The sequence below is a fragment of the Schistocerca nitens genome, chromosome 7 (assembly GCF_023898315.1).
Source record: "Schistocerca nitens isolate TAMUIC-IGC-003100 chromosome 7, iqSchNite1.1, whole genome shotgun sequence".
NCBI classification, from domain to species: Eukaryota; Metazoa; Arthropoda; class Insecta; order Orthoptera; family Acrididae; genus Schistocerca; species Schistocerca nitens.
The window spans coordinates 364,838,667-364,864,634 of NC_064620.1; the positions used below are offsets into that span (position 1 = coordinate 364,838,667).

At 43.7% G+C, this 25,968-nt stretch overlaps 1 protein-coding gene across 9 annotated transcripts in view; it reads left to right on the forward strand.

Annotated features, from left to right (window-relative positions):
• LOC126195282 (proton-coupled amino acid transporter-like protein pathetic) overlaps positions 1 to 25,968 on the forward strand; it is a 269,764-nt gene that overhangs the window by 191,290 nt on the left and 52,506 nt on the right. The window contains exon 1 of one of the 9 annotated variants that reach the window (XM_049933828.1): positions 11,778 to 11,935. The exons of 7 other annotated variants lie outside the window; for them this stretch is intronic. The gene's annotated coding sequence lies outside the window, so the exon portion shown is untranslated. Of the gene's footprint in view, positions 1 to 11,777; positions 11,936 to 22,258; positions 22,474 to 25,968 lie in introns of those variants that run through there. One more of the 9 variants, XM_049933827.1, reaches the window with a different exon arrangement.

The following is a 25,968-nucleotide window of genomic DNA, read 5'->3' on the forward strand; positions in this document are numbered from 1 at the left end:
ATGAAATGTAATGATCACATAGGCGCAATTGTAGATACGCTTCGAAGCCGGTTTCTATAAGGTACCGCAGTATTTCTTAGCCACAGATGAGCTGCATCCTTTTACAGTGCAAGCTGCCCTTCCCGACTAGGACAACTGTGTTAGCTAGCTACTAGCAATACCTACCTTTCGCCCGAATACATCCACAGCTGTCCCGGAGAAGCAATCAGATCGGGCAGAAAAGCCGATAGATAGCGGTACAATATTTAAAATGCGAGTGGCCTGCGGTGTGACCCCCGGATGACTCACCTTATCTTGCGGCAGAGTTCCAATTGGGCTGCTTGTACCTCCGTGCCGTGTGCAAGAGACCATGGTGCAGCAGATCCAGAGCTGGATTTCTCCTGGCGCCCGCTCTCCGCCAGAGCTCTTTAGAGTGGAGTGCAGCTATCCCTCACAGGTGCCTGTAACTCAAAGTGTGAAAAAGCATACTTTGTGTGGTTTTGTTGTTGTTGAGAAAACATGTTCGGCTACTGCTGTCACAAGTTAAACATAAAGGTTGTGTCCCTCGTAGCGTGCTACAAAAAAAGTATCGTGATATATCGTAATGCGTCTCCTTGTCTGAAGAGAAACTTTTCGTCCAGTTTGTCGGTAAAGATGCTGAAACAATGGAAAAAGTCTGCCGGCACAGCCCAGTTTTAGTACAGTCGTCTGATATTTACTAGGCAGAATATCACAACTAACGGTGACATCAGTTATGACAGTGTACGCCTCTTTGTGATCTGTTGCATCCGATTTAAAAAAGAATATTTCTTCTTTTCAGAAAGTTAATTGCTACAATGAAAGCATAAAGTCTCGAGTATTAAGCATAAAGCAAAATGATCGCCACTTTGCGTGTTGCGAATTCTCGAAAATCTTTAAGAATTTTTATATACATACTAGCTAACAAACCCGACATTGCTTAGGTATTAATTTTGCCAATTTTCTGTTAGAAACGGAAATAAAAAATTAGCGGTGTTGGTAATTAATAACGAAAAAATTTCATTTCCATGTATTCGTGAAAACACATTTGAAATTATGGAACAGTCGTACAAAGAAATATGCTTAATGTACAAATGTATAAGTACAACTGCTTCGCGTGTCTACAAAGCGATTTTGTAAACGTCTCTATGGCAACGCCTCTTCATATCTCTACAAACAGCTATTGTTTTCGCCTACAGCCGTTTGCGCTTGGCAGTTGAAAGCCGTCGAAAGCGCTGTCATGTGTCAGGGATTTCCGTAAGTTACTCGACTGTAGGAAAGTTTTAGTACTAAAGAATGGATGAATTAAAACTTCATGCATGATGCGGCAGTTTTTCGCGCATCCCAGCGTTTATGTCGTATCTCTTGAACTATGTGTCATGCGGTTTTGTATGTGTATAGGTACATTCAACGACGTATGTGGATACTGCCTGCGAAATATGTTGCCAATACGGTTAGTAGCGAAGAAGTAATACATTTAAACGTCATGGGTGATGCGGCAGTTCTTCACGCATCTCACTGTTTATGGCGTCATAACTGTTGAACTATGATAGGTAGGAGGTTCTTACCCCAAGAGCGATTATTACCTGACAGTAAGGGGTATGTGTACCAAGTTTGGTTGAAATAGGTCCAGCGGTTTAGGAAGAGATGTTGAACACACACACACACACACACACACACACACACACACACAGACACACACACGCGCGCGCGCGCGCTTTTATAATTTGTATGGATCCGATGTTAGAGGTTCCACATTACATAAAATAGCCTCTGAAGTATGTTTACGAATACATTGTTTGCAGAAGCTACAGTACAGGGTGAGCATAAGATCTTTCTCTTATTTCCAAGGAACTATGCTACATACAGTCTTGTAGTTTGTTGCAAGTGGAAGCTTAACATGTAAATTGTTTTATGGATGCATTTGCGCATGTTCTCCGTTGTTGCCCATAGAACTTCTAAGCGATATTCAGGAGCTGGTGAACTGAACACTTTATCCCGTTAACACTACACCAGGGAGAAAGGTCGAGCGGGGTTACGTTTTCTGAACGTGGTTGCCATGATGTTGGACCGTCTTTATCGGTCCATCTGCGGGGACGTTTCATCCAAGAACTTGGGATCAAATAACAGCCACTATGCACTATCTTGTTTCAACACTACCCGTGGTTGTAATTCCTGTAACTGAGGTGCATAGTTAAGGTCCAGTATGTTCACGTAAACTGTTGCCATAATGATAGGCTCAGTGGAAGATGACGGTCCAGCAATTCTACATTAAGCTACACCACACATTCACCTTTTCCTCATACGCTGTACCAAGACATGTGGGTTCTCCGACCCATATATTCAGACGTTGTGCCTGTTTACTTTCCCTGAGATTTGAAAAGTCACTTCATCAGCAAGACAAACTTCTTTAAGGTATTCATTGTCTGAATTATTTCGTTCCATCACGTTCGCAGCAAACTCATCTGGGCCTATTATCTGTCTGCAGAGCTTGCAGAAGTTGCACTCCGTGCCGTATGCATGGAAATGCGGCTGTTTGTGTAAAATCTCCACCACAATGCTCCGAAGTATGCATGTTACTCTTGAAACATGACGCGTCGATTTCCGCGGACTGCATTGAAGTTTGTCTCTAGTCATGGTTTCAACAATGTCATTCACTCCAGGTCTACCGCCTCTTGCCTTCTCACAAACAATGCCGGTCCATTGCGATTTTTCATATCATCCTTTGACGATTTTGACATATGGCGGATCTCGACCGTATGTAACTTCTGAACTGTCGCTGTACTGTAATAGGCGACCGTGTTTCACGAAACCACAGAACACATTACACTTTCTGCTGCATACACATTGTTGTTACAGAAGCACTCCTAAATGACGCTGCCTGTAACGTGAGAAAGAGAAAAGAAATCAAATGCTGTCGGATCACAGTAGAAGTGTATCTATAAAAACTTCATGAGTTAAGCTACCATTTGCAACAAACCGTATAAATATACGAGTATCTAGCATAGTTCCTTAGAAATAAATATTTCTTAATCGTAGAAAGACTTCATGCTCATCCTGTATATTCTCACAAGAAAAGCCATTCAAATTTTGTGTACAACAATGAACGCGAAATTAGTTACGGTTCTCAGTGTACCTTGCTTGGTATGTCGATGCCCTTGGCGTTAACAGAGCAGAGACTTCATGACACAAGTGCACTGTCTTAACTGGCTTGGTGTTGACGATAGAAATGGAAAATATTGTTTATATACGGGGCCCTTGTTCATAAATATGAGAGTCGTCAACAAAGTAAGTTCCGTTTCTATTTCTATCCGCGGCAGCGCTACGATCGCAGTTCCGAGCATGCGCGGCTTTTACTCTGTCTCAAGGAGAAGACATGTACGCCATTTTCAGATCGCTGCTGCCGACGTGTGCTTTGTAGTGATTCTTTACAATGTCAGGCGTAATTGAAAATCCCGCCGGGTGTGAAATTATATCTGTGATTCGTTTTCTAAATGCAAAGAAAGTTAAACCAAAGGAAATTCATCGGCAAATCTGCGAGGTTTACGGACAAAATGCTATGAGTGATTCAGTGGTTAGAAGATTGGTCAGATTATTCAATGAAGGACGTGATCAAATGCACAATGAACAACGAAGTGGACGCCCGTCTGTGGTTACTGATGAACTGGTTCACACAATTGAAGAGAAGATTAAGCACAACCGTAAGTTTACAATTAGTGTCATTTGCTATGGAAGTTCCGCAAATCTCACGATTACTAATTCATGAAACTGTTACTGAAAAACTGAAATTTCGAAAACTTTGCTCACGTTGGGTACCCAAAATTCTTACTGAACAACACAAAAAACAACGGATGGGCCGTGCACTTCAGGTTTTGACACGCTACAATAAAGAAGGCGGTGGTTTTCTTTCTTGAATAGTCACGGCGAATGAGACTTCGGTATCGTACGACACCCCTGAAACAAAACGGCAATCAGTGGAATGGAGGCACACTTTATTCCCAACGAAGGTTAAGCCTAAGCAGATCTTGACACCTCGGAAAGTCATGTGCACCGTTTTTTTGGGACAGAAAGGACATTTTGCTGATTGATTTCTTGCCACGAGGGCAAACAATCAATGCACATGGTTACTGCGAGACCATTAAGAAATAGCGCCGCGCAATACATAAGCGCCGAGGATTCCTGTGAAAAGTTTTTTTTTTCCACGATAATGCCCGACCTCACACGGCGAATGTGACCAAACAACTCTTACGGGAATTTCACTGAGACGCGTTTGATCATCCTCCATACAGCCCGGACCTCGCTCCTAGCGACTTTCATCTCTTCTTACACCTAAAATCTGTTCTTGGTGATCAACACTTCCACGATTATGACGAGCTGAAAGAACACGTTACCACATGGTTGAATACACAGGCGGCAACCTTCTATGAAGAAGGCATACAAAAACTTGTGCTACGCTATGACAAGTGCCTACAAAATTTCGGGAGCTATGTAGAAAAGTAATTTAACATTTGTAGATTTTTGCACCTAAAAACGGCTCCCCCTTGCATTCGGAAGTACTAAAATAGAGTTTACTGTCAGTTATAAAACTTTTGAAAACAAAGAAGAAATCCAGTGAGAATATCTAAAACAGTATAACAGATAAATGTGACTGGACGGGACGGTCGCTGGAATGAGAAAGGATGACCCAGGCTCACAACGTTTTGTAAGAAGTGTGCAACTTGCGAATCTTGCTGATCTTTACACCACTTTATATTTACAAAACAGATCTACTTGACATTAAAGGACACTTTCATCTATGAGGCATTGGAGTACCATAAAATGTTTTAACGGATTTGGCCGGCCGAAGTGGCCGCGCGGTTCTGGCGCTGCAGTCTGGAACCGCGAGACCGCTACGGTCGCAGGTTCGAATCCTGCCTCGGGCATGGATGTGTGTGATGTCCTTAGGTTAGTTAGGTTTAACTAGTTCTAAGTTCTAGGGGACTAATAACCTCAGCAGTTGAGTCCCATAGTGCTCAGAGCCATTTTTTTTTTAACGGATTTTTACTTATGATATTTGGGATTCAGTCAACAGGGGCGGTCAGTTTGCTCGTCTGTCGATTCGTAGTCGCAAGTTGCCGGTGTCAAACATAGCTCGATTTTTCCGACTCAAAATTCGTTTGTCTTGTGCGTTAGAGAAAACAGTCCAAGGCAAAAGTGTTTCACAGTGTGCTACCTACGCAGCCCCTTTATCCAAGTGTTAACGTTGTAGCATTTTCCAAAATAAAGTAGTAAGTAGGGTCTGAAGGGCCTCGAGACCGGCTATTTGTTTATCTTCCTATTTAATTACTTGAAGACGACCAAAAGGTTTAGTGGAATAATTAGGCAGTGGAGGAAGCGTCAGATCAGTTGAGAAAGAGATACAAAGACCGTGGTCGATGTATAAAACTCTCTCCTGACGTTTCGTCTCAGACTGCGGGAGACATCCTCCTAGGTAAAGCGGCGCTTTACCTTGGAGGATGTCTCCCGCAGTCTGAGACGGAAAGTCAGGAGAGAGTTTTATACATCGACCACGGGTCATCAGCCCGGAAGTTTTTAAGTAGAGTAGCATTGGAGTTTACTGTAGAAGCAAATACGTACCTTCCACTACGTTTCAGTTCGTCATCGCCATATAAGAGGCAACTTTTGTCAACATGAAGTGTCGCGTCGCTGTTCTCTACCTTCAAGCTTCCCGCCATCCACACCTGTTACGCGTTTGGTAGTAAACACTCCGCACCCTGCACTGAACATTTGCACCCACAAACGAACCATTGCTTCGCCTATTGCGTCGTCCATGTTAACTTCCCTATGTCTACCGCATTCGGGTATTGCGTATTCTGAATAAGAATTATTGCAGAAATCTTCCAACTGGCAATGGATCTGAGTAAAAGCCCATCAACATCTTTTAATTTCCGGATTGTGTGTCGTCAAATCTGCCTTACCAATACAGATAATCTGGGAAGAAGCCTGTTGTTTCGATCGTCGTCATACTGTGAAACAATGCTAAGGCGTGTCTAAAGCCAACGAGAGACAACTGATAAGATTACCATGAGTGCTGGTTTTCAGCGAAATATCTAAGTGGTAAACATAGATATATATGTTCCTGGAAGTTATTAATTTTTTTTATGAAACTTACCATTCAAAAGAATTTCGCCCTTTGCTGTGATGCAATTAAATTTAATATTTTAAAGAGCCATCTCACCCGAACCAAATTTTACAAATGCTGCACTTGCGACGATTCCCGCACCTGGCTCTCAGATAGGTGTCAGGACTACGAACACCATTGCGACGCAAGCGTCGTCGCGGTTGTTGCGCGCCGTTTAAGAGCCAAGATATCATTACGACAAAATCTAGTTTCTGGAGACAGTTCATTTTGCCCTATTGTACCGAACTTGCCGCTGATGTGCCCCTTAAAGTGGGCAAGTGATACTGGCTATTTCACGTTTCCATTTCGTCTAATGTCTCCTTCTGTCAGTGAGCGTGGTGCGGCTTTGATCTTTCTGGTTATACAACAGAGATAGAAGGCATGTCGGTCGCTGTATGAATCAGTTATTCCTTACACATCGTTCTACATATCCATAAAGATCGGCTATATTCGTACTATTCTTTCTGTACTTTGTAATTTTCACGCACTTTAGAGTAAGAAGTAAAAGAGATATGGTGATAACCTGCGGCTCTATGTTATACCTTTCCTAAGACGAATATGCTTGTCCCGGTTTCCAGAAGTAATTATTCCCTCTTCGTTGTAATAGATTATTCATCTCTCTCAATTCGATATTTTCAGTTTTTTCACAGGAAACCGAAAATAAATTTTCAATTTCTATTATCGCTGTCACTCGCCAGGTCTGAAAACTTCACGAATGTGTAATCTTTGTTTGTATTTCAATTTTTTCTTTGTCTTCCATTTATAAGCGCAAGGTCAGCAATTTCTGTGACACCTTTACCTTTCAGGATCTACCTAAGTCCAATATGACTTTTTTTTTCCTTTGTATGTTTTTGTCTTTATCAGACCTCACACTGATCGTAGAGAAAAAGGTGGCACAATGGTTAAGGCCCTGTTCTCATATTCGGAAGTACCAAGGATCTGCCGGCCGCGGCGGTCTCGCGGTTCTAGGCGCGCAGTCCGGAACCGTGCGACTGCTACGGTCGCAGGTTCGAATCCTGCCTCGGGCATGGATGTGTGTGATGTCCTTAGGTTAGTTAGGTTTAAGTAGTTCTAAGTTCTAGGGGACTGATGACCACAGCAGTTGAGTCCCATAGTGCTCAGAGCCATTTTTGAACCAAGGATCTAATCGCCGTCCCATAATCTTGATTTAACGTTTCCCATCGTATGCATAATTGACTTCAGGCGAATGCCAGCTATGACGAGAATCACTATTTGTACCTGAATATGCCTTGAAGCAGTGACTAATTTAAATATTCTTCTCGTCCCACAATGACTTTTTCCAAGTATGGCATCTTCTCTTGTGACTTCTTTTAATACAGTGCTCACTGAAGTCAACTGAAAATTGCCATTGAACTCGAAATATATCTCTCACCTATCATCCTGTACCTTACAGTACATACTATTGAATACGTCTTACTCATTTTATTCTGCTCTGTTGTATTGAACCAGTAAAATGAAACAGAATGTGGCATTAATGCCACAGTTTACTGTTATATTGTCTATAGTTACATTAAACGTTTAGAGGGGGGTTGACAAGGGTTTGTTTCAATCCTGAAAAATCATATGACGGTTATCTTAACTCAGTCTTTTCAGTTTTGCTGCCACTTAGTCTTCGTGCTTAAATGTTGAGAAAGGCAAGAAATTTATTCATAGAAACTCCAGAGCAGTTAATTTATTTTCTGTGACTGATGAAGGACAGCTGCCTAACCTTGGTATTGCCGTCTGCGCAACGCAGTAAATACAGAGTAGGTGACAGTATATGCGCACAGTGGACGCACCTGCCTTCAACTTTCTGGTGATAATGAAAATGGCGCTAGCCAGTCGCGACGTCACATGCCTCAGTGTGTAAACAGAATTTTATGCTGAGACAAAACTAACTTTGACGACGATAAGAGAAAAAGAGGTGGGGCGACATAGTATTAATAATTGCGATCGTACTCGGGGAGATAAAGACGCTAAAAGCTTGCCGCAGCGTACCAGCTTGCAGCACTGTTTGGATATTTCCACTGCCATACATGAGTGCTTTGAACGTTGTTATCTTCGTCGACTCATAAGATCAGTGTAACGATTACGTAACTTACCTACGTACATCGTCCAGAAATACCCAAAGAAAATGATGAGGGTGATTAATGACAAAAAATCATTGTCACCATGCGAATCCATTACACACACACACACACACACACACACACACACACACACACACATGTTTTTTATTATTTTTATCTGGGACAATGGGCAGCATCGTTCTAGGTCCTGTACTCTCGTTCCGACTAAGGTTTTCGCCAGGTTTCTCTTGGTGGTTAGGCAACTGCCTTAATTGGTAATCCCTTTCCATTTACTCCCACATGAAAACCATTCCGCCCCGCTATCAGCTTGCCTCTTAATAGGCTGAAGAGAACCCAGACTCCTTAATGGGACGGACATCAAACAGCCCACTCTAATTTTTGGGGGAGGGGACAAAACTGTCCATTCTATTTGACAATTCTGCAAAAGCTCCCGAGCTTTCGGCCAGAATGGCAGTGTTGTCTGCAGTGATCTTTTCATAGCTATCTCATCCCCTTATACTTTTATACCCAGTATATTATAAAAATTACTTCCTTCGCGGTTTCTAACTACGATCTTCAAACTACATGCCTGTCAGACACGTAGAGTAATGTGAATTGTCTTCCTTGTTTTAGTCATTTGTTAGTTATTTTTTGCGACCAAGAAATCCGAATTTTCGGGGGAAGAGGGGAGGCAGTAGGTGGATGTTGGAGACGAGCTCAAAAACTGCTTTTAAAGGTGTTATGGAGGCGCACTAATGCCACATTGCAACACAGTAACATCTTAGTGGCGTCAAGGCTACTAAGTGAGGCGTTGCTAGTGCTGCGTGCCGAGTTACACATTTTAGAGTAACTCTACATGTTTTAATCCCAGTTAGTAATTTGAGGAAATCTAATCTCTCTTCCCGGCTATCTGAGAAAGATTTATGAGCGTCGGAGATTCATCTGATGCAGTTGCGATAGGTCCATAGTACCGTTTGTGAAAACGTCAGATCATTGGCGTGAGAAAGACCATTTTCCGAATTGACCAGCATAAAATATTTTACCGCATTAGTCCAAAAATGGTTCAAATGGCTCTGAGCACTATGGGACTTAACATCTATGGTCATCAGTCCCTAGAACTTAGAACTACTGAAACCTAACTAACCTAAGGACATCACACAACACCCAGTCATCACGAGGCAGAGAAAATCCCTGACCCCGCCGGGAATCGAACCCGGGAACCCGGGCGCGGGAAGCGAGAACGCTACTGCACGACCACGAGCTGCGGACCCGCATTAGTTAACGAGAAGCTGTTGTCTTCTCTTTTAACTCGGTGAAATATTAGTTTTAGTTCATATTAAGTGAAAATAAAGCCAATTTAGTTGCTGAACATGAGCTGTTAGCCGTGTATTAATATAACATTCTGTAGTAGTACATATGTGTTTCTATGTGGTGCTGTATTCCTTAAAAGAAAATCGGGATTTTGCGAGCACTCGATCTTTAACTACCAATAAAGTGACAGCGGGTTGATCCGTAGTTCTTTTTAGTAGGCACGATATGAGTGTTTATCTGACTTTCGTAGAAAGAGACAACTGAGTTCTCAGTAGTATTTGCCCCCACTCGTGTCCTGCCGTGGTTCGTAGCAGGTTCGTAGATTTTCGAATAATTATTCACATTAAGAATGGCCCCAATTTCTTAAAAAAGCGGAGTTAAACTCTAAAGTCGTGTTGAAGTCTAGAACGTCAGAAAGGGAATAGGAAGGAACATTAGGATTTAACGTAAAATTCGCGGTGAGGTAATTGGAGATTTGACACAAGCTCGGACTGGACAAACACAGAGAAAGGAAACGGTTGTTGCTGATTTAAAGGAACTATCTCAACATTCACCTGAAATAGTTAGGGATAAACACAGAAAAAGTTACAAAAGGATGGTCGAGCAGTGATTTGAACATACCTCGTGCTAAATGAGAAACAAATGTCTTAGTTATTGCGCAACTCAAGTTTGATGGTTCCTAAAGCAAATAAGCTCCTCACTTGGCCGCCTAGGAAATTATTATGGTCGTCGTCGAGCGACTGTCCTTGCTTGTGGTGTGGGTGTTGCTGGTGAAATAGAGAGCCACTCCACGTAGAAAATTCGCATCCACGTATGTGTGCCTAGTAAGTGAGAAACTTTATTGAATTTGCCAGAGTCTGCGTCTTTTTTTACTTTACTCTCCGTGTCCACCTCATCTTGTCGAACACATCAACTCCACCTGAAGTAGAGCTAGGCATCTTCTCCTAAGTGGAGCCAGCCATCTTCTGCTAGACAGTCTGGCATATTTAAGACTTATTTGGCTATCTTTTGTTGTTGACCGTAAATGATTTGTCGAGGAAGATTGGGTATCCTTGTTTGCTGGACGTGGTCAAGGAATTTAAGCCACCAAAAAGGTCAGCATATTTGAGATGTGTTCCATTAGTCTGTAACAGATCGACGTAAGGAATATAAGTCTTTAGTTCTGTGTATCTGTAGTGCAATCCAATGAGTCATATGGCTCAGCAAAAAGGACTTTTCCAAGACAATTACACCCTCGCTCAGTAATCCAGATATAGTTTTCTGTAGCTTCCCGAAATCACATGAGGGCGATGACGAGATGGCTACTTACACTCTTATTTAGGGTCTATAGTGCGTCTGTAATGAATTAAATGTGTACGTGGCCGTAAGTGTGCCCTGTGTCCGTTGTCCCGCAACTGGAAAGACTTTGCTAGTTATACGAGACGCCTCGTCGCTCTGTGAACTTCGAGCACTTTCTATTGCGTAAGGAAGCAGGGAGAAATTTTGTTGCACAATCCACAAAGAATCTGTGGCAGACTAAATTACCAAAATGTTGTATTTTCACGTCCTACTATAATCGATGGCAAATAATTTCTGAATGCAGCTTTACTTGGTACCGTCAATACACGAGGAAACATGAACTAATAGAAGTAGCCAAAGAGTACATACAATAAAGGTAAGAAATATTATTGCACCGCTGCTTGCAGGTAAGGCTCAAACGGATAAACTCCTGTCGGGCTTCCAGCCGCGTCAAGTAGTTCAAAATCCACAAACTGCCGACCAAGTACTCCTCGCCCGTCGTCAAGTGGTACAGTCACCACTTGACAATGACTGTGAATTTGTCGATCGAAAGATCGTTGATTTTAAACTACTTGACGCTGTTAAGTCCGAGAGAATTTTGTCAGGATGTATCGGGACGAAGCCATGTAATCATAAAGCTCAGACAGCTAAGAGGACAGATGAATCAATACTGTAACTACATGGCGTCCCATTAGAGATAACATCAGTTACTCAGTTTACAGGTGCAGTTAGAACATTGTCCCGAGAAGCTACCGTGTGTCAACATGAGGAAACAAGGAGACCGCCGCCCGGTGGACTGTTGAGAATTCTGTCCATCAAAATAAGGAAACAGCGCCGTCGACACGATAAGATTACGGCTCTCGCATCATCCGTAAAACGACATTCGTTTAGCGCTATCGGTGAGAAATGAGCACAAGATAGTAGTGTAGAAAGTGCGTCTGACCAAAGCAGATTGGCTTTGTCCAGTTTTAGTGACCAATTTCAGTTCCTAGAAAATAGACTTACGGTCTGTATACTGAAGCTTGAAGGGGTTGCGCGGAGTGGCCGAGCGGTTTGAGGCGCTTTGTCACGGATTGCGCGTCCCCTCCCGCCGGAGGTTCGAGTCATCCCACGGGCATGGGTGTGTGTGTGTTGTTCTTAGCATAAGTTAGTTTAAGTAGTGTGTAAGTCTAGGGACTGATGACCTCAGCAATTTGGTCCCTTAGGAATTCACTCACAATTGAACATTTGGAGCTGAAGGGAATACTGAAAGGCCTCTCCTGATTGCACAATAATTACTTTAGAACTATTAATCACATCATATTATGTGCTCTGTGTTTGGTGAGAGCATCACTATTAAAAAGATCATCGATGTATTGTACCGTGCCGGAATCATGCAACTGTCTCCTTTTATTTAGTGTATAAATATTATCTTTTAGTTGGAAAGGGGCGACATACGCGATAATATTTCAGACAAAGCGTGCGTTTTCGAGCACTTTTTTTGCGAGTATCAACTTTGAGGAGTCATAAAAACCTGACCATAATTAGGAGAAAAATTTCCTTTGCGCAGTGCAAACTTACAACCATTCTTTACTTAGCGGATTTTGTTGGTTGCCGAGTAGTCATTTTGTTGTAATAATAACAAATGTAGATGCCGTAATTCCCCTAATACTGATACATATGAACAACATGAAAAGTGTAAATGTTGACTTTCACTGATTTTATGTTTTCAGATACATACCACACAAAGCGCTAGTGCCAAGTGTTTAATTTATTTGCTTCTGCGTCCTTACGCCCCGTGTGCTGACGTATACTATGCTGCCAGACCGCTGAACAGTATTCCCATTTCAGTGTTCAGTTTTGCAGTGTTTACATGGGGGCTTCCCGTCAGATAAGGAAGAATTGTGCTGTCATTCGTACATTGTTTTGTACTCGTTTGAGAATGTCTTCGTGATATAATTAGGTCCCCTGTTCTTGTGGGAAACCATGAATCACTTACGGACTTGTGAAAAGTCCATGGTGATCATTGCGCGTGCTTGCTTTGAGGCCGAAAAAGTACAGGGTGTGACCAGTTCCGTATCACAGCCGGTAAAGGAGACTTCTGAATGTCTCGGTATTAGTGTCTTCTATCGCCAAAAGACGAGTACTAGCAGACGACGGAAATTTGCATTGGACGAGTTTACGCTGGGCGTCATAAGAAGGAAAATCCACGAAAAGCAGTGTCCAACAGTAGCAGCTTCATTGGAAAAGCTGAAGTGGAAGACTTCCCTGATATTCGGGAATTGGGCTTTAAGTACAAAACAAGTTCAACAAAAATCCGTGCTGATGGAAAACAACCGAGCAGCAGTAAAATAAACGGGAATTCGCGGGAATTAAGACACTCGCCAAACATTGGGCGGACTATTTATTACACTGATGAGAGTTGGTGTGGCGCAAATCATCCCATGAGGTTTGAATTGCAGGAAAAAGTGTTTTATGCATCAGAAAATGTATAAGATTGTCGCAGAGCAGGTGTTAGAGTGGAATGACCGGAAATGAATTTAAAGCCCGTCCGAGTCTTGAAAAATCGATTAGGAATGAAGATGAGTTCGTGCAAAATGTCGGTTTATCTTTCATTGGGCAAAAAGAAGGTGCAGATTATGATTCTGAGGTGAATGCCAGGCACTACGGAGATTGCTTTAGGAACGTTCTCGAAGAATTACCAAACATATCTGTAATTGTTACAGATTGATCTCCATACCGTACCATGATAAATCCAGTATCACGAAATCCATCTGTGAAATGGAGGAACGATTCTGTTATTGAGTCGATGGGAAGCAATAACGTAGAGCTTCCATCTAACGTCACATCGGAAGAAGAATTTCCAAAAGCAGTCGCACTGTAACATACGCGACCGCGCTTGAGCTCACAGGAATACCTTTTGGAAACTATACTGCGGTTGCTGGACAAGGAAATTGAACTTCTGTGGTTGCCAGTGGCGTACCGCAAATTCAACGCAACTGAACTTATTTGGACCTTTGTCAAAAACATGGCAGCAAAGAAGAACAAGAGTTTTAAGATAAAAGATACTTTACAGTTTTGTAGCTCCACTCTCGAAAGTGTTTACCAAAATCTCTGGAAGAATTCAGGGGGCCATGTGCACAAATTTGAAAAAAGGTATGCACAAAGAGCCCACTGCACTGGAACCATCGCTGATCCAAGTAGACGACTGCAATAGCTGCAAGGAGACTGCAGACAGCGGCGAAAGCGATAAGGTGTGTTTTATTTCAAGTCATCATTTTTTTCCTGCAAAATTTATTCGAGCTAATGGAATTTACATTTACTGTTAAAATATACAGTATAGTTCATTGTTCATTTATTGAGAACTGATTGTATATCGAGCGTTCACTTGCCGTTTCTCATTTTGTTGCCCCCTCCCAGTCGTTGCCATTCTTCGCCCATGAATAGGCACTTATCGCGCATTAGAACGATGGCGCCGCCCTAGTATTGACAATGGCGCTCCACCACAGCCTCACATACGCTGCGGCCCCTAAGGCATTTACTTTACATCATCTTAACTGAAAAACACGAAGAGTGTTCATTAGTGATGACATACAACGGGACCAACAGAAGTGCAAGCCTTACACGCTTGCTTTCTGCCACTAGGGGCAGTATAGCGATGAAACGACTAATCAGGAAATAACGTAAAACCGCTTGCAAATACAAGAACTGTGCAAGGGAAATTTTTCTCCTAGTTATGATCTGGTTTCTATGGAGTCTTCAAAGTCGACAATAACCAAAAAATACTCGAAAAAAGCACGCTTTCCCTTAAATGTCATCGCTTATGCCGTCCCCTTTTCAACTAAAATATGATATTCGTACACCAAATAAGTTATTCATTTCCTAGATTCTGGCAAGGTACAATACATCGATGTCCGTCATGCGATGCAACCAGAAAATGAGCTCAAACTCAAGCGTCAGTTGTTATGGAATAGATAATAGTTACCGGTGCGACGCTCCATGAGAGAATGTAACAGGAAAAAGCATTTAAGAATTGCAATTCAGGGATGGTTGGATGGTTGTTGCGCGAGTTTAACACTAAGTAGTCGTAGCTGCTGTTCGGGTTGTACCACGCGACAGTGCCGTTCTTAGGATCCAAATATGTTATATATAATTTCTCAAATCAACATCTCTTTTTCTCGACAGGTACTAATCGTACAGTGGTGAATGAGGTATCGTTAGAAAGATTTTTTAACCGCCTTCTGACATTGAATACAGATTTTGCCCTTAAACTTATCATTTGTGAAAAATTTTCAACATATAAGAAACTTAACTATCATAGGCAAAAGGGCAACATGGATGAGAGACTCTCTTTTCATATTATTAAAAAATGGCTCTGAGCACTATGGGACTCAACTGCTGTGGTCATAAGTCCCCTAGAACTTAGAACTACTTAAACGTAACTAACCTAAGGACAGCACACAACACCCAGCCATCACGAGGCAGAGAAAATCCCTGACCCCGCCGGGAATCGAACCCGGGAACCCGGGCGTGGGAAGCAAGAACGCTACCGCACGACCACGAGATGCGGGCATATTATTAAAAGTACGATTATATTTGTTTGAAAGTACTTAATAAATTTGTAATTTGTATACAGAGGTGTCATCTTTACCTATGAAAGGCAATGTCCGGACTGACTGACTCAGCATCGCCCAGCCCAAACCGCAAAGGATAGACTCTTGAAATTTAGAGAAAGTGTGGATCTTATATTGTAGGCGTCGTTTAAAAAGGGATTTTTCGAAATTGCAACCTTAAGGGGGTGAAATAGGGGACGAAGGTTTTTTTTATGAAAAATGTCGCTATTAAGGCAGTTTTGAAGCCAGACCTATGAAAATTGGATTTAGTTTCTCGCTCACAAATAAAGAAATTCGTGTTTCAGCATATTTGGAAATTTAACTCTTAGGGGGATGAAATAGTGGATGAAAGCTTTTTTTGAAAATACACTCCTGGAATGGAAAAAAGAACACATTGACACCGGTGTGTCAGACCCACCATACTTGCTCCGGACACTGCGAGAGGGCTGTACAAGCAATGATCACACGCACGGTACAGCGGACACACCAGGAACCGCGGTGTTGGCCGTCGAATGGCGCTAGCTGCGCAGCATTTGTGCACCGCCGCCGTCAGTGTCAGCCAGTTTGCCGTGGCATACGGAGCTCCATCGCAGTCTTTAACACTGGTAGCATGCCGCGACAGCGTGGACGTGAACCGTATGTGCAGTTGACTGACTTTGAGCGAGGGCGTATAGTGGGCATGCGGGAGGCCGGGTGGACGTACCGCCGAATTGCTCAACACGTGGGGCGTGAGGTCTCCACAGTACATCGATGTTGTCGCCAGTGGTCGGCTGAAGGTGCACGTGCCCGTCGACCTGGGACCGGACCGCAGCGACGCACGGATGCACGCCAAGACCGTAGGATCCTACGCAGTGCCGTAGAGGACCGCACCGCCACTTCCCAGCAAATTAGGGACACTGTTGCTCCTGGGGTATCGGCGAGGACCATTCGCAACCGTCTCCATGAAGCTGGGCTACGGTCCCGCACACCGTTAGGCCGTCTTCCGCTCACGCCCCAACATCGTGCAGCCCGCCTCCAGTGGTGTCGCGACAGGCGTGAATGGAGGGACGAATGGAGACGTGTCTTCTTCAGAGATGAGAGTCGCTTCTGCCTTGGTGCCAATGATGGTCGTATGCGTGTTTGGCGCCGTGCAGGTGAGCGCCACAATCAGGACTGCATACGACCGAGGCACACAGGGCCAACACCCGGCATCATGGTGTGGGGAGCGATCTCCTACACTGGCCGTACACCACTGGTGATCGTCGAGGGGACACTGAATAGTGCACGGTACATCCAAACCGTCATCGAACCCATCGTTCTACCATTCCTAGACCGGCAAGGGAACTTGCTGTTCCAACAGGACAATGCACGTCCGCATGTATCCCGTGCCACCCAACGTGCTCTAGAAGGTGTAAGTCAACTACCCTGGCCAGCAAGATCTCCGGATCTGTCCCCCATTGAGCATGTTTGGGACTGGATGAAGCGTCGTCTCACGCGGTCTGCACGTCCAGCACGAACGCTGGTCCAACTGAGGCGCCAGGTGGAAATGGCATGGCAAGCCGTTCCACAGGACTACATCCAGCATCTCTACGATCGTCTCCATGGGAGAATAGTAGCCTGCATTGCTGCGAAAGGTGGATATACACTGTACTAGTGCCGACATTGTGCATGCTCTGTTGCCTGTGTCTATGTGCCTGTGGTTCTGTCAGTGTGATCATGTGATGTATCTGACCCCAGGAATGTGTCAATAAAGTTTCCCCTTCCTGGGACAATGAATTCACGGTGTTCTTATTTCAATTTCCAGGAGTGTATATCATTAGTAAAGAACTACTAAAGTGTTTTTAAAGCTGCATCTACGAACATTGATATTGGACTTCTCGGTTACAAATAAAAAAAAAAATACGTGTTCATTTTTTTTGGGGGGGGGGGGGAATGCAATAGCGGATGAGATTTTTAGAAAATATTTTATTACAGAAGAATTTTAAAGCTAAATCTATGGAAATGTAAATTTGGCATCTCAGTTAGATATAAAAAATGTGTTTCACAGTTTTCGGAAATACAACCCGTGTGGGGGTGGATCGGGGATGAAAGTTTGCATGGAAATATTTCATGTGCAAGCATTTTTGAAGCTAAATCTATGAATTTTTGTATTTGACGTTTCTATTAGAAATAAAATATACACATGTCACTGTTTTTTTTGAAATTCAACCCATAAGGGGGTAAAATAGGAGGCCTCTACGTCTACGAGATTACTCTGCTATTCACAATTATGTGCCTGGCAGAGGGTTCAATGAACCACCTTCAAGCTGTCTCTTTACCGTTTCATTCTCGAACGGTGCGCGGGAAAAACGAGCACTTAGTTTTCTGTGCGAGCCCTGATTTCTCTAATTTTATCGTGATGATCATTTCTTCCCATGTAGGTGGTTGCCAACAGAATGTTTTCGCATTCGGAAGAGAAAACTGGTGATTGAAATTTCATGAGAAGATCCCGTCGCAACGATCTTTGACAGTGTAGACTTCAGCGAGTGAACCACAGATGAGAACAGACGGGCAAAGTGTACTAGTGCTTTAGCTCTATTCTCAAGAGGGCAGTGAGCTGGAACACCATCGTGTGGTATCTGCATTATCCTTCGTGCCACCGAAGGCACGTCTTCGAAAAGCAGTAGCAGTTCACATACTGGAAGTGAAGATATGCGTTATCTTTGAGGCGTCGTGGATGGATCATTGGACTCATGAGGTGATCGCCATTAATTCCCACCCACACATTGAGGCATGACCGGTGCTGACGGTTCGCTGCCACCATATCATGAAGACTTTTCGTATCGCACAAGAGGGTGTTGTGAAGGTTGCGATACCGCTCGTCGTGAAGGTAGCCTCATCTGTGAATAGAATGGATGACAGAAGTCCCGTCACGGTCGTAGCTTGTGCGACGAACCGTCGCCACGAAGGCAAGGCGGTAGGTAGTAAGGCCTGCGCGCATTGGAAGTGATACGGATAGCGGCAGTTGTCGTGGAGAATGTTCCACTCGGTCGTCCGGCTTACCCAGTGCTCCCGGGGGCCACCTGCCTAGTGCTGATGCCCGGGGTCAAAGACCTTTTATCTCCACATTCAAGTGGCTGTATCTCCCGTGGTAAAGCATTTCAGGCCATATGTCCATACGATCTTTTTTGTTGCTTATCATCTCAGGGATCGTTTCCTCCATTTTATCTCCATTTAGCAAAATCACTCTATATTGCTGAATTATGACGTTGGGCTTTTGTTACTACTATAGTTCTTAAATTGTGTGACACACATGCTTCTTAAACGCTGCCAGCATCTCATAGACTTGTGGTTAGCGTTGCTGACCTATCACGGGGCTCTGGTTCGATTCCCGACCGGGTCGGTGATTTTCTCCACTCGGGACTGGATGCGTGTGTAGTACTCATCGTCATTTAATCATCACCAACGCGCAAGTCGCAAAATGGCGTCAAATAAAAAGATGTGCGCTCGGTGGCTGGACGTCCCGAAAGTGGTCTTCCGGTCAAAAATCTCATACGCACGTTTCATTTCTTAAACGCTTTTCACTTCCTATATTTCTCAAAATGAATGTTATGCCAAAATCGATGTGCTACGTCCTGAAGTAAACAAATTGTTATATTAAAACACTGCATGTACTGTTTTATTATTATTACGAGGACGGTTTGATAAATCTGCTAAAAAAAGCAAGAAAAAATGTATTTTACATAAACAACTTCTTAACATAGGCTCCTTTGATGTATATACATTTGGTCCAGCGATCCTCCATCTTTTTGATCGCATAGTTAAAAAAAAAGGTTGTGTTAAACTCTCCAAAATACTCGTTGACTGCAAGTATCACTTCCCCATTTGATAAAAATTTCTTCCCACCAAGGCAAGGTCTCAAGTTAGGGAACAGGAAGAACATTTGGGGCTAAGTCTGGTGAATAAGTTGGATGAGGAACCAATTCAAAGCCCAAGTTATGGCCTTTCCCACCAGTGTCATCGCTGATATTCGGGATGGTGCATTATCCTGGTGAAAGGCCCCTTTTGTGCGTGCCAACCTTAGTATTTTTTTCAGCCAACTCAAGTTTAAAACGATCCAACAATGAATCATAGCAGGGTCCACTTACGGTTCTCCCTTACGGTTCTCCCTTCTTCCAGGTAATCTATGACAAAGTAGTCTTTGCCTTCTTCGGTGCACTTTCACCAACCTTTGTCCATTGCCTTGACTGCAGTTTTGACTCTGGTGTGTAATGATGGCTCTAGGTTTCATTAGAAGTCACAAATTGGGGCAAAAAGTCTAACGGATTGCGATTAAAGGCAGCCAGCATTGTACTGAAATATGCCGATGAGCTTTTGGTCGACTGTGAGCAATCGCGGTACCCACGTCACACACAAATTCTTCATACCCAATTCTCCGTGCAGAATTTTATGCACTAGTGTAGTTGATATACCTAGAGTCTCAGCAGTCTCGCCAATTTTTGTTCGGCGGTCTTGCATTAGCATATAACAGATTTTGTCAGTGGTTTCCTTTGTGGTGACATCAGCCGAACGGCGCTTCCTCTTCGGTGCTTCACCGGCCACGTTTAAATTCATTAATCCAAAACTAAATGGTCTTCAATGATGATGCAGAGTCCGTGTGGCAGTCCAACATTTCAAACGAAAATGTTTAATAATAGCACAAAACTCTGTTTTTAGCCGAAGTCGATACATTGACGAATTCAGACGGCTGGCAACTATAAACTATACGTTACACAGTGTTGAAATTATTTACACTATCCTTGCAATAATCGAGCTTACCGACTATGAAGGTATCTCTGTTGCGTTGAATGTAAGAGCAAGTAATATCCGGGGGGGGGGGGGCGTGATAGTAAGACTGAGCCCCTCCCCTAGAGCCGCGGCTTTGACCATCGCCCCATAGGAATCCACATAATTTGTCGATATGTGGAATTTTCCTAACCTTCGTTCCAGTCTGTGGGTTTCCCACGTTATAAATGGGCGAGAGTTTGGAGGAGAGACGTACTCGTAGAATCCGTCCAGAGTACGCGAAGAAACTTGCCCCCCCCCCCCCCCCCCTTCTTGCAGCGGTGTACCGTAGGTCTCTAGAAGAGCGTAGCGTTCCAAAGGATTGGAAAAGGGCACAGGTCATCCCCGTTTTCAAGAAGGGACGTCGAACAGATGTGCAGAACTATAGACCTATATCTCTAACGTCTATCAGTTGTAGAATTTGGAACACGTATTATGTTCGAGTATAATGACTTTTCTGGAGACTAGAAATCTACTCTGTAGGAATCAGCATGGGTTTCGAAAAAGACGATCGTGTGAAACCCAGCTCGCGCTATTCGTCCACGAGACTCAGGGGGCCATAGACACGGGTTCCCAGGTAGATGCCGTGTTTCTTTACTTTCGCAAGGCGTTCGATACAGTTGCCCAGAGTCGTTTAATGAACAAAGTAAGAGCATATGGACTATCAGACCAATTGTGTGATTGGATTGAAGAGTTCCTAGATAACAGAACGCAGCATGTCATTCTCAATGGAGAGAAGTCTTCCGAAGTAAGAGTGATTTCAGGTGTGCCACAGGGGAGTGTCGTAGGACAGTTGCTATTCACAATATACATAAATGACCTTGTGGATGACATCGGAAGTTCACTGAGGCTTTTTGCGGATGATGCTGTGGTATATCGAGAGGCTGTAACAATGGAAAATTGTTCTGAAGTGCAGGAGGATCTGCAGCGAATTGACGCATGGTGCAGGGAATGGCAATTGAATCTCAATGTAGACAAGTGTAATGTGCTGCGAATACATAGAAAGAAAAATCCCTTATCATTTAGCTACAATATAGCAGGTCAGCAACTGGAAGCAGTTAATTCCATAAATTATCTGGGACTACGCATTAGGAGTGATTTAAAATGGAATGATCATATAAAGTTGATCGTCGGTAAAGCAGATGCCAGACTGAGATTCATTGGAAGAATTCTAAGGAAATGCAATCCGAAAACAAAGGAAGTAGGTTACAGTACGCTTGTTCGCCCACTGCTTGAATACTGCTCAGCAGTGTGGGATCCGTACGATAGGGTTGATAGAAGAGAGAGAGAAGATCCAACGGAGAGCAGCGCGCTTCGTTACAGGGTCATTTAGTAATCGCAAAAGCGTTACGGAGATGATAGATAAACTCCAGTGGAAGACGCTGCAGGAGAGACGCTCAGTAGCTCGGTACGGGCTTTTGTTGAAGTTTCGAGAACATACCTTCAGCGAGGTGTCAAGCAGTATATTGCTCCCTCCTACGTATATCTCGCGAAGAGACCATGAGGACAAAATCAGAGAGATTAGAGCCCACGCAGAGGCATACTGACAATCCTTCTTTCCACGAACAATACGAGAGTGGAATAGAAGGGAGAACCGATAGAGGTACTCAAGGTACCCTTCGCCACACACCATCAGGTGGCTTGCGGAGTATGGAAGTAGATGTAGATTTAGCTTATAACAGTCAAGGAAGAAAGTTATGCAGGAGCTGCCTTCTCGAGAACGCCACTTTCACCTCCCCCTTCCCCGTGGCGCTTTGGAACGCTCGAGTATAATTGCTTCTGGAGGAAGGGAAGACAGTGCCGCGGAAGGATAGGACCAACCTCTCCTCTCCCAACCGCTTAGAACCGGCAGCGGCAGCAGCAGCAGGTGGTTGGCAGCGCAAGTGCGGGCACTGCTAACAAAGAACTTGTTGTCGGAAGCACCTTAGTCGGCCTACGCGAAGAAAAGGAGTGTATATGTGTGAGGCAGGCACGCTATTGGTGGGGGAGGAGGGGGGGGGGGCGGAGAGCAGTCGGCCGTGACTCAACGCGACTGACAGAACGGCGTCTTGCGTCAGTGGTCGCGCGACCGGAGTACCAGCCAGCTGCAAGCGGCTGGACGTCAATGTGCGGCAGAGGGATCTGATTCCGTGCCCCGTAGTACGTGTTTTGTGTGTGTGTCCACGTGTTTCCGCCCAGTGTCGCCGCAGTATCAGTTTTAACTGAAATGCTGTGCTGACTGGCTGACTGTAGCTGCTGTTTCATAACACAAAGGTGGCTACAGCGTCTGTTTCATCTGGTTTGGGTGAGTACGACAATACTATCTTGAAGAAGTTGCTGTATCGTCGTCATTATGTGACCATCGTGTTCACGACACCCAAAACGCAGTAGATACCGGCTCCCATGTTAATGCTGCGTTTCTTCTCAACACGGAGCGAGGTGGATCAGTAGTTAGCACACTGGACTCGCATTCGGAATGACGACTGTTCAAATCCGCGTCCGGTCATCCAGATTTTTCCCTGATTTCCCTAAATCGCTCCACGCAAATGCCGGTATGGTTCCTTTGAAAGGGCTCGGCCGATTCCCTTCCCCATCATCTTCTTTCCTACCTTCCATCCTCCTTCACTGCCGCGTGGCTTTCGATGCAGTTCCGCATAGTCGCCTTACTGAACGATTGGAACAGCTTTATGATTTTATTGGAGAATTCTTTTCAGACAGAACACAACAGTTTGTTGTCGGCCGATGTGGCCAAGCGGTTCTAGGCGCTTCAGTCTGGAACCGCACGACCGCTACGGTCGCAGGTTCGAATCCTGCCTCGGGGATGGATGTGTGTGATGTTCTTAGGTTAGTTAGGTTTAAGTAGTTCTAAGTTCTAGGGGACTGATGACCTCAGATGTTAAGTCCCATAGCGCTCAGAGCCATTTGAACCATTTGTTTGCTACACACCAGATTGACAAGGAGACCATGCCTACTTGTCATCAGCGATTTTGTTCAAATTTGTGGTGTATGCAGGACTTGGCCAGAGATGAAAGTGCCAGAAGCTCAAGAGCGTTTAAGGAAAAAAAGGGTTTTTGGTACGAGCAGTGTGTCATGACATATTTTCCAGGCAGCGGTTGCCGCAACGGAACGAGTACAGAATGATAATCCAATGGTCGTCGCGTCGACGTTTTTGTTTTCAATTTGTGCGTTACTTACACTGCAAATAATCCGAAATAATACTCAATGTATTGTATTTTTAGCATTTTCGTAAAAGATGTGGAAGTAAAAGGCAAAGGAAAATGAGAGATTGCAAATAAATTTCCAAGAAGGGATTGTAGAGCGGAAACGAGGACTTCATATATCAGATAATTTTAATATTTTGCAACTGATGCTGCACATGTGCCGGGGTGATATTCGATGCAAAAGTAGAAGTAGCAGTAATTTTATCGGCATAGGTTCTTTTTACAATTACGTGGTTGTTGTAAAGATTATAGACAAAAGTGGTTTACATTAATTAAAGGTTCTGTCCTCGGACAGTTAGGGAGCAACCCACCCCTAGCAAAATTCCTTACGCTTCCATTACAATTCTTTCTTGGAAAGATATTTGCAATACAAAATTTTACTTTGCCCTTAGTTTCCATGCATTCTATGAGTAAATACAACATACTGAGCATTATTTCGTTGTTTATGGAATGTAAGTAAGGTAAAAACTGTAAATAAAAAATAAAAATGTTTCCACTCAGGGTCTCGACCCCCACTACTCCCGGATTAGCGTTCTGTGCTCTTTGTGCCGCGCCAACCGCTCCCTGGAAACTACATAACACAATTGGCTCATGCCTAACCCGACCCGCGCCAAAAATCATATTTTCGCTAAACGCTTGGCCATCTGGCGTTCTCACAGATTTATTGGAAAAATGCTGAAGAAGTGTAGTCAGCTCACGGAGGGGGTAAGGTACAAAACCTTCGTTCGGCCGATACTTTACTGAATGTCGGCGTGGGCCCCTTGCCGAAAGTGGCACAGAGATGCTCACACAACGCCAGTGGAAGACGCTAACTACTAGAGGAGTTGTGGATCACGACGTGCTTTGTTATTAAAATTCCTTGGAGAGTCAGCAGACACCTAATATATTGCTTCCTCATATTTACCTGTTGCGAAAATACCACGAAGGTACAATGGGAAAGATGTGAGCTCATACGATGTCCTACCGTAAACCGTTCGCCCCGCGCATCACTCATGACGGGAAACAGAAAAGAGGCGAAGCGATAATGGTATTAATACGCTCAGCTACACACCATGAAATTGCTTACGGAGTGAAGATGGGATATGGAACTGATTCGTAAATATGAATGAGTTTGGTTACGTCTGAGCATTTATGTACAGCCTCTAGCACCAAGAATCTATACAAAAGTCAATAGCGTTTAACAGAATATGTGTAATATCGATGGGTTCCATATTCAGTTTTTGCTAATAACGCGATGTAGATGAAATTTTAACATTTCGGCAATTTGATACGCAATTAGATTTCGAAACGTCTTCTTTTTTGGAGTTATGATGAAGTATTTATCAACCAAGAACGGTAACTTGAACAATGTACACAGAGCGAATTGGTGAAAATTTTGTGGCACTAGACTCCCATTAAGAAAGGGTTAAAATTTCTGTCAGGGCATTCCGAATCAGGTTTTCCGAGTATTTTCCTAAAATCTCTTAAGGGGAATGGTCATATAGTTACTTGTAGGATGACAGTGTAGTTTTCCGGACCAATCCTTGTCTACTTCGATGTTTTGATCTGAACTGATAGAATCCCAAACTGCAGACAGACCACTGTAATTTTATGTCTGTTGTTGTGGCACAGTAGAATGTTTACCTGTCGGCTGATTTTTGTCTAATTTATAAACAACCTTCAGCCAGGCAAAAAAAAAAAAAAAAAAAAAAAAAGATGCTGTTGCTGCTGCGAGTGTGTCGTTCTTCAGTTAATCTTTGAATACCATTCACTGGTGGCCGCAGAACCTGTTCGGACAGTTCTCCGAGGACTCGCTGATCTGGTTCGTTACGTCATCCACTACCAGCTTCTGGCAGCCACACGTGTGCGTGGACTACTTCCTTTCACACTGCCTGTATCAGGAGAGCGGGGTTGTTTGTATACATTTGTCTCTGTTATTGTTTACATTGCTTGCTGACACAACCTTTAGAGGATTTATACATGTACGAGTACGTGTGCGATGAATGTTTGTATAGAACATAAGGGTCGATCCAGTTATTTCACTGATTAAATGGAGACTTTCATTCTGCAAATGAACAGAATACCACGTTGTGAATGTGATGACATGAAAGAAGATGTTGCGCTTTAAACTTGTTCGTGGTAACTTTGTCGCGATATTCTCCTAGAGCACAGGAAAACAGCAAACGTTTGTTTTCTTATACACCAGACAACATTGCTTTTGATTTGTCCTCCTGTCACGTTACACGAAACAAGCAAGAGAAAGTTAAAAAAAGTTCTTGTACACGTACCTCAGGCAATGTAGCTTTCCACTTGAGCATTCACGTATGACATCTGTGCAACCAATCTACACATGAGTGATGTCGGTGCATCAAATCACTTAAGGATGTTCAGGTGATGAAAGCATCATTCCAGCTATCTCCAAGAGGTTCCTCTAGAAAACACGTCGCTCTCCTGAGAAATTAGATCGTAGTGCATACAGAATTGCCCGCTGATTTAGGATGCATCGTTTCCTAATCCTGTTGGTAAGAAAACTGACTCGGAAACGTGCGTACCCTTTGTTATACATAGTGTACCCCATACATCTGTTATATTAGCGATGA